Genomic DNA, 10,063 nt, shown 5'->3' on the forward strand with positions numbered 1-10,063 from the left:
TACCCCTGGACCCAGCAATACCACTCTTGGGAATATACCCAAGAGATGCCCTATCATATGACACAAGCATTTGTTCAACTATGTTCATAGCAGTACTATTTGTAATAGGCAGAACCTGGAAACAACCTACATGCCCTTCAATGGAAGAATGGATGAAGAAAGTATGGAATATATACACATTAGAGTAGTACGCTGCGGTAAAAAAAAAAAAAAAAATGACTTCTCGAATTTTGCATGCAAATGGATGGAAATAGAAAACACTATACTGAGTGAGGTTTCCCAGACCCAAAAAGATGAACATGGGATGTACTCACTCATAATTGGTTTCTAGCCATAAATAAGGGTCACGGAGACTACAATTGCTGAACCTAAAGAACCTAAATAAGAAGGTGAACCCAAGGAAAAACATATAGTTATCCTCTTGGCTATGGGAAGTAGACAAAATTTCCGGGAAGAAAATTGGGATCTTGGGGGTGGGGTGGGATGGGGATAAGGGGAGATGGGGAGAGAAAAGGGAGAAGGGGAGGACGGAGGGAACTTGGGGAAAAAAGGATGATCGGGATAAAGGAAGGTTGGAGAAGAGAGCAGGGAAGCACAATTCTTAGTTAAGGGAGCCACCTTAGGGTTGGCAAGAGCCTTGACCCTAGAGTGGCTCCCAGGAGCCCATGGTGATTTCCCCAGTTAGTTCCTTGGGCAGCCGAGGATAGGGAACCTGAAATGACCCTATCCTATAGCCATACTGACGAATATCTTGCATATCACCATACAACCTTCATCTGGTGATGGATGGAGATAGAGACAGAGACCCACACTGGAGCACTGAACTGAGCTCCCAAGGTCCCATTGAGGAGCGGAAGAAGGGAGAAGATGAGCAAGGAAGTCAGGACCACGAGGGGTGCACCCACCCACTGAGACAATGGGGCTGATCTATTGGGAGCTCACCAAGGCCAGCTGGACTGTGACTGAAAAAGCATGGTATAAAACCAGACTCTCTGAACATGCCGGACAATGAGGGCTGATAAGAAGCCAAGGACAATGGCACGGGGTTTTGACCCTATTTCATATTCTGGCTTTGTGGGAGCCTAGCCAGTTTGGATGTTCACCTTCCTAGACATGGACGGAGGGGGGCGGACCTTGGACTTTCCACAGGGCAGGGAACCCTGACTGCTCTTTGGACTGGAAAGGGAGGGGGAGAGGAGCTGGGGGGAGGGGGAAAAGGGTGGGAGGAGGGGGAGGGAAATGGGAGGCTGGGAGGAGGCGGATACTTTTTTTTTCCTTTTCTCAATAAAAAAATAAATAAAATTTTTTTAAAAAAATGCCTTTGAGTGATACAACACTCCTTCCTGGTTGTGGTGATTCATTTTTTTTCTGATACTCTTGCTTTGAAGAGAATAAATTTTTGTCTGATCTTACACTCATATTAATATTATGTTTCAAGATCATTTGAAACTATAGATTTATCCTACTGCCTTGTGTACTCAGCCTATTGAAGTTTAAACTAGGCAAAAATTAAGTACTATAGCTGACCTAAGAGAACATAGCAATAAAATGACTCTTAAATACATTCTGCTGTAACTCAGACCACTACATCCCTCTTGTAGTAAATGACATTGAGTAAATAGAAGCCCCCTAATAAAATGCTGAAAGTGAGAGACCTTGGAACACTCAATCCTAAACTTGATATCCCCATAGATCCCTCCCCTAAGAGCTCAGGGAACCCTGCAGAAGAAGCAGAAAGATTCTAAGAATCGGAGAGATGGAATTCAACAAGATAATGTGTAATTCCCCTCTGTATACTGTGAATACCATTGATTAATAAAGAATCTTCTATGGGCCTACTGCATCACAGAATAGGGCAAGGCAGGAATTCCAAACAAATAGAGAAGGAAAGAGTAGGTGGAGTCAAGGAAGAAGCCATGCAACTGCAGGACACAGATGCCCAACAAAAAGCAGAAAGCAGTTTGGAGAGAATTATGCCCAAATTTCCTAAATGTTCATTTATAAACATTTGTTTACATTTAAAGAATATGCTACAGAGAACAATATTTATATTTATATATAAAGGATATACTATTGAGAACAATACTGTCTCATGTCTGCTCCCTGGGTGGTTGCTCCCTTGTACCTGATCCTGTGGAGGTCGCTGCCTCAGACCTGCTATGGTAGAGATAGCAGGCTCAAACCTGATCTACTGGAGGTCACTGGCTCAGGCCTGTTCCCACAGATGTCCCTGGCTTGGGTCCACTCCCAATGAAATCCATGGCTTGGTCTAGGTACTGCATAAGTCTCTGCATCAGAACTGCTTCTTTGGAAGTCCCTTACTCGCCCCTCGTCCTGCAAAGGTCTCTGCCTTGGACCTGTTCCCTCAGCAGTCACTCCCTTGTACCTGCTTCTGTGAAGGTCACTGCCTCAGGCCTTGATGGTTTGGGAGTTCCTATGGGGCCACTTTGATCAAAAACTCAATTATATGTAACCTATTCCTCAAACACGAAATGTCATTTGACGACAAGAAGTGACAAGTTGGTACTCTGCCTTCCCCATTTTGGGCAATTTCATTTAAATCACCTATGTATATGTATATATTTTAGGAAACTCCTGCTGTATGAGGCTTTTATACTACACATCAAATAACCAATAATTTTGGCTGTCTCTCCCCATCTTCATCCTCTTCATTCCCACTCACCATTGGATCCTTTCATCTTACCCTCCTACAACGATGTATTCTGTCTCTTTCCTACTTAGATTTGTCTGTCTCCTTTAGTCTCTTGTTCTATACCCAACCTCTATGGTTTTACCAGTCATAACTTGTTTATCATTGACTTTACAGCTAATATCTATAATAAACAAATACAGGACATATTTCTCTTTCAGGGTCTGGCATACCTTACTCAGTATGATTCTTTTTTCTAACTCCATCCATTTACTTATGGATTTCATGATATCATTTTTAAGAGCTGAATAATACTCCAACCCACAGATGTACCTCTTCTTCAAATATTCTTATGTTTAGGGACATCTAAGTTGTTTTAAATACCTAACTATTATGATTAGAACAGCAGTGAACATGGTTGAACAAATGTCTCGGTGATATGAAGCGTCCTTTGGGTATATGTCCAACTGCATCTTGGGTTGGATCCTGAGAAATTGTCACACTGATTTCTGAAGTAGATGTAAAAGTTTGAACTTTCATTAGCAATGGAGGAGTGAACCACTTGCTCTATATTTTTGATAGCGTTAGCTGACAGTTGTGTTACTGCTCTTAGCCATTCTGACTGGTATAAGATGGAATCTCACAGTAGTTTTGATTTACAAATCCTCAATGACTAAAGATGTTTAACATCTCTTGTATTCTATTAGTAAGGGTTACCTTTGAGACTTGTGTTAGAGTTTCTAAAGTTTTTTTGTTTCCAATTTTTCTCAGTTTTGGGTTTGTTCAGTAATTTTTTTCACTTTTAGGTTTGAACTCTTTTCTTCATTTCCTTCTACTGTTTGTGTTTTCATAGATATATAAAATAAATAAGGGAATTATTCATTTCATCTTATGACCCCTTTCATACTCATAAATATTATCTTAAGCCCCTTTTCTTGTTCTTCATCTATGCTGTAACACCCAAGACTCTATCTGTAGTGGGGTTGCTAGCCTCTGGTGAAGACTTCTTTTCCTGACTCTTATTGATAGTGTTTTTACCCTGGTGTCTAGACATAATGGTTTGGGAAAACTGTAATACTATTTTATATGATGATATTTCTTCTTGTCTTTCTTCTTGTCTTTGTTGGGTATGTATCTTGTTTATTTGTTTCTATTGTCCTCTCTGGTTCTTAGAAGTGTGGGACAGCTATATATTTTCTGGTAGGAAATTATTCTGGGATCCTGTTACTTATGGCCACTGAGAATTACAGGTAACATTTGTTTCTAAGCATAAACATTAGTTTCTAAAAGATAACACTTACGGATGTGTATAGACTAGGAAGGAGGTGCCTGAGGGGATCCCCAAGAGGGAGGAAAGCAGGATGTTCACAAGGGTCTATGTAGTACACTGGGAATGTGGATGGAGCAGGAGATGCCTGAGGAGGTGGTCTGCTACAGAGGTGGAAATGAGACTGGAGATACAGTCTTGAAGAAATGGATGGAATGGTGAATTTCTACAGTCAGCCTACCGTTTCCCTGGCTGGAGTGGCCTGTGGGTTTCCAGGGAATTCCTGCTTAAGTTGTGGGCTTGAAAAAACTCTGTGAGGAGAGGGAAGGTGGGATAGGAAGATCAGTATGATTCACTGAAAGTGTGATTAGGGATGGATAGTGACATCAGCAGGTGTCTATTGAAGAGATAGTGATGAGACTGTAGGATTAGATTATTAGGAGAGCTGGGCGGTGGTGGCGCATGCCTTTAATCACAGCACTTGGGAGGCAGAGGCAGGCGGATCTCTGTGAGTTCGAGACCAGCCTGGTCTAGAGAGCTAGTTCCAGGACAGGCTCCAAAACCACAGAGAAACCCTGTCTCGAAAAACCAAAAATAGATAGATAGATAGATAGATAGATAGATAGATAGATAGATAGATAGATAGATAGATAGATAGATAGATATTAGGAGAGGAGGAGAAATTATCTTACCTGTTGACCTGGTTATAGAAGGCTACTGATTTCCAGACAGTGCCTTCTGAGTTTGAGGGCTGGAATGAATCAATGAATGGGGTGAGAGAAGTTTGGAAGGAAAGACCTGTGTATTTTATTGGAGATGAGGGCAGAGAATAAAGGAAGACTGTAGCAGGTAGTCTCCTATGGACCTAGGAATGAAACTGGAGGATTGAATTTTGAGGAGCAAAAGGAGAGTGAAGATCTGCTGTTAGTCTACCTACTTCTTAGTGAAAAAAAATTCCATTAAAAATAAACCAGGAGCACTGGGCACAAAGAAAGAACTATAAAAACATATTGACAAGTGTGGACATTAATTTGCTTCACAAAGCTTCCCTACCATGAAAAATACATTAGAAAACTCTGAAACTTGCTAAGAAGTTTTTATTGTACAAACGTTTGAAAATGTTTTATTTTTAGTGAAAAATAAAATTCCATACACATTTTTAAAATATTTAAAATATTTTTTAAAAGAATTTTAGTTCTATTTTTTAAAAGAGAAAGAGAGAAATAAAGAAACAAACAGTAGTCCTCATTGTCCGCTATGTTCAGCAAGTCCGGTTTTATCCTATGCTTTTTCAGACCCAGGCCAGCTGGCCTTGGTGAGTTCCCAATGGAACATCCCCATTGTCTCAATGTGTGGGTGCACCCCTCGTGGTCCTGAGTTCCTTGCTCGTGCTCTCTCTCCTTCTGCTCCTGATTTGGACCTTGAGATTTCTGTCCAGTGCTCCAATGTGGGTCTCTGTCTCTGTCTCCTTTCATCGCCTGATGAAGGTTAATATTCAGGAGGATGCCTATATGGGTTTCTTTGGGTTCTCCTTATTTAGTTTCTCTAGGATCACTAATTATAGGCTCAATGTACTTTGTTTGAATGAGTACATCCCATGTTCCTCTTTCTGGGTCTGGCTTACCTCACGCAGGATAGTGTTTTCTATTTCCATCCATTTGCATGCAAAATTCAAGAAGCCCTTGTTTTTTACTGCTGAGTAGTACTCTAATATGTATATATTCCATACTTTATTCATCCATTCTTCCATTGAAGGGCATCTAGGTTGTTTCCAGGTTCTGGAATTACAGACAATGCTGCTATGAACATCGTAGAGCATATACTTTTGTATGATAAGGCCTCTCTTGGGTATATTCCCAAGAGTGGTATTGCTGGGTCCAGGAGTAAGTTGATCCCGAATTTCCTGAGAAACTGCCACACTGCTTTCCAAAGTGGTTGCACAAGTTGCATTCCCACCAGCAATGGATGAGTGTACCCCTTTCTCCACAACCTCTCCAGCAAAGGCTATCATTGATGTTTTTTTTTTTATTTTAACCATTCTGACAGGTGTAAGATGATATCTCAAAGTTGTTTTGATTTGCATTTCCCTGATTGCTAAGGAAGTTGAGCATGACCTTAAGTGTCTTTTGGCCATTTGAACTTCTGTTGAGAATTCTCTGTTCAGATCAGTGCCCCATTTTATAATTGGTTTGATTAGCCTTTTACGGTCTAGTTTCTTGAGATCTTTATATATTTTGGAGATCAGACCTTTGTCAGTTGCGGGGTTGGTGAAGATCTTCTCCCAGTCGGTTGGTTGCCTTTGTGTCTTAGCGACAGTGTCCTTTGCTTTACAGAAGCTTCTCAGTCTCAGGAGGTCCCATTTATTCAATGAGGTCCTTAATGTCTGTGCTGCTGGGGTTATACATAGGAAGAGGTCTCCTGTGCCCATGTGTTGTAGAGTACTTCCCACTTTCTCTTCTATCAGGTTCAGTGTGTTCAGACTGATACTGAGGTCTTTAATCCATTTGGACTTGAGTTTTGTGCATGGTGATAGATATGGATCTATTTTCATTCTTCCACAGTTTTGCCAGCACAATTTGTTGAAGATGCTCTCTTTTTTCCATTGTATACAAACTCATACAGATCATGAGGCCTCAATTTGCAGATGAAAGTCTATTATGTTAACCATCACAACAATATACAGGACCTAGATATTGAAAATTCTTCTTTAACCTGTTGAAACTATCTATAGTGTTTGTTTTGTTATCTGCAGTAAAAGCACAGAAACTAATGCCAATAATCCCTTAGTAGTTAGCTAGCCTCTATGGGAAAAATTTAATGTTTGCCTACAAAATCTTTTGTATAATGTCACTTTCTTCCTTTGTATTGTCTCTTGATTTAGCATGAGTATGCCTTAATGGGTATATTTTAATGTCTTGCTGTAAAACTGACGTGAAACTTAGGTTAAACAAATACTAACACATCCAACAACCTCCTGACTTGATCATCAGCAGGGCCAGGGTGTACATGAAACATGGCATTCTGCAGATTGGTATCTCCAGATAATGATAAAGCTTTAGCAATTTAAGATTTTCAGAATTGATATGCAATATCAAATTAAATGGAGAAAAAAATCAAAGCAATTCCACTAAAATCAGGACCAAGACAAGGATGTCCACTTTCTCCATATTTCTTCAACACAGTGTTTGAAGTTCTAGCAATTGCAATAAGACATGGGATCAGGTGATTCAAATTGGAAAGAAAGAAGTTAAACTTTCATTATTTATAGATGATATAATAGTGTACATAAGTGACTAGAAGAAAATTCTAACAGAGAACTCCTACAGCTGATAAATACCTTCAGTGATGGGGCAGGATATAAGAGCAGCTCAAAAAACTCAGTAGTCCTCCAGTACACAAAGGATAAAGAAGCTGAGAAGGAAATCAGAGAAACATCACCTTTCACAAGAGCCAGAAATAGCATAAAGTATACTGGGGTAACACTAACTAAGGAAGTAAAAGACCTATTTAATAAGAATTTTAAACCTTTGAAGAAAGAAATTGGAGAAAATACCAGAAAATGGAAGAATCTCCCATTCTCTTGGATTGGTAGGATCAACATAGTAAAAATGGCAATTCTACCAAAAGCAATCTATAGATTCAATGCAATTCCCATCAAAATTCCAACACAATTATTAACAGACCTTGAGAGAACAATAATCAACTTTATATGAAAAAACAAAAAACCCAGGATAGCCAAAACAATCCTATACAATAAAGAAACTTCCAGAGGTATTACCATCCCTGACATCAAGCTCTATTATAGAGCAACAGTAATGAAAACAGCTTGGTATTGGCATAAAAACAGAGATATTAACCAATGGAATCAAATTGATATTAATTCACATACCTATGAATACCTGATTTTTGACAAAGAAGCTAAAATTATACAATGGATAAAAAAAGCATCTTTTTTCTTGGTGCTGGAATAACTGTATGTCAACCTATAGAAGAATGAAAATAGATCCATATCTATCATCATGCACAAAACTCAAGTTGAAATGGATTAAATAGATTATAAATCTGACCACAGTGAACTTGATAGAGGAGAAAGTGGGAAGTAACATTCAATGCATGGGCAGAGAAGACCTCTTCCTAAGCATAACTCCAGTAGCACAGATAATAAGAGCAACAATGAATAAATGGGACCTCCTGAAACTGAGGAGCTTCTGTAAAACAAAGGACATAATCAATAAGACAAAAAGGCAACCTACTGAATGGGAGAAGATCTTCACCAACCTCACATCAGACAAAGGACTGATCTCCAAAATTTATAAATAACTCAAAAAATTAGACATTAAAATTCTAAATAACCCAATTAAAAAATGGGTTACTGAACTAAACAGAGAATTCTCAGTGATATGGTCAAAAGATAATTAAGGACATATTCAACTTCCTTAGATATCAGGGAAATGCAAATTAAAACAACTTTGAGATACCATCTTACACCTGTCAGAATGGTTAAAATCAAAAACACTAATGATAGCATACACTGGAGAGGATGTGGAGTAAGGGGAGCACTCATACGTTGCTGGTGAGCATACAAACTTGTGCAACCACTTTGGAAATCAGTGAGGTGGTTTCTCAGAAAATTGTGAGTCAATGCACCTTGGGATCCATCAATATTACTCTTGTGAATATACCCAAAAGATGCTCAGTCATACTAAAAAAGCATTCATTCAACTATGTTCATAGTACCATTATTTGTAATATCCAGAACCAAGAAAAAACCTAGATGCCCTTCAATGAAAGAATGGATAAAGAAAGTGTAGCAATCTACATATTACAGTACTACTCAGAGGTTAAAAAAAAGAAAAAATTGAAAACTTGTATTTTGCATGCAAATGGATGGAATTAGAAAACACTGTCATGAGTGAGGTAACCCAGACCCCAAAATATGAGTATGGTATGTTATCATTCATTAGTGGATACTATCCATAAACAAATAACATTGAGCATATTATTCAAGATACTACAGAAGCCAAGTAATTGGGTGAACTCAAAGAAAAACATATAAAGGCCCACCTGGAAACTGGAAGAAGACAAGATTGCCTGACAAATTTGGGAGCATGGGGGCAGTTGTTGAAGGAAGGGGGGAGGAGAAGACCAGGGGAGAAGAGGAGGATTGGGTAGAGCTTGAGGGAAAGGGATATTTGAGATGGAGGAAGGACAGATATGAGAACAAAGAAAGAGATATCTTGATGAGAGAGCCATTTTGGGATTAGCAAGAAATCTGGCTCTAGAAAAATTTCCAGAAATCCAAAAGAATGAACCCAGCTAAGACACTAAGCAATAGAGAAGGGGGTGCCTGAACTAGCCTTGACCTGTAGTCAGACTGATGATTATCTTAAATATCACCTTACAACCTTCATCGAACAACAGATGGAAACAGAGGCAGAGACCCACATGGAAGCACTGGACTGAGCTCCCAAGGTCCAGTTGAAGAGTTGAAGGAGGGAGAGTATGGGCAAGGAAGTCAAGACCATGAAGGGTTCACCCACTGAGACAATGTGCCTGAGCTAATGGAAGCTCACCAACTCCAACTGGACTGGGAATGAACAAGCATGGGATCAAACTAAGCCCTCTGAATGTGGTTGACAGTTGGGGCAGACTGAGGGGCCAATGATAATGTCACTGGGATTTGTCTCTACTGCATGTACTGGCATTTTGGGATCATATTCTCTTTGGATGTGTACCTTGTTCAATCTGTATGTAGTGGGGAGGGCCTTGGACTTTCCACAGGGCAGGGTGCCTTGTCCTCTCTTAAGATTGGAGGGGAAGAGGGGAGGGTGTTTGGAGGGAGTAGGAGGGGAGTGGGAGGAGGGAAGGAAGTTGGAATTTGGATTGGTATATTTTTAAGTATTAAAATAAAATAATAATGAAAAAAGCAGACATAAGCAATACACTAAAATATATATTCAAGTATGAAATTCAAATAGATCTCCTAACTAAATATATTGATATAGTTAAAATAAAATAGGGTATTTGAATTTACAAAAATTCTAGCTTGCTCTGTTTGCCAGGTGTATGAAATGGTGGTGATCAGAAAATATAATGAAAGGTAAATAAGGCAAATATGGCCTCATGGGTCAGGATACCAGGCACTC

Source organism: Microtus ochrogaster, chromosome 5 (genome assembly GCF_000317375.1).
Source record: "Microtus ochrogaster isolate Prairie Vole_2 chromosome 5, MicOch1.0, whole genome shotgun sequence".
NCBI lineage: Eukaryota > Metazoa > Chordata > Mammalia > Rodentia > Cricetidae > Microtus > Microtus ochrogaster.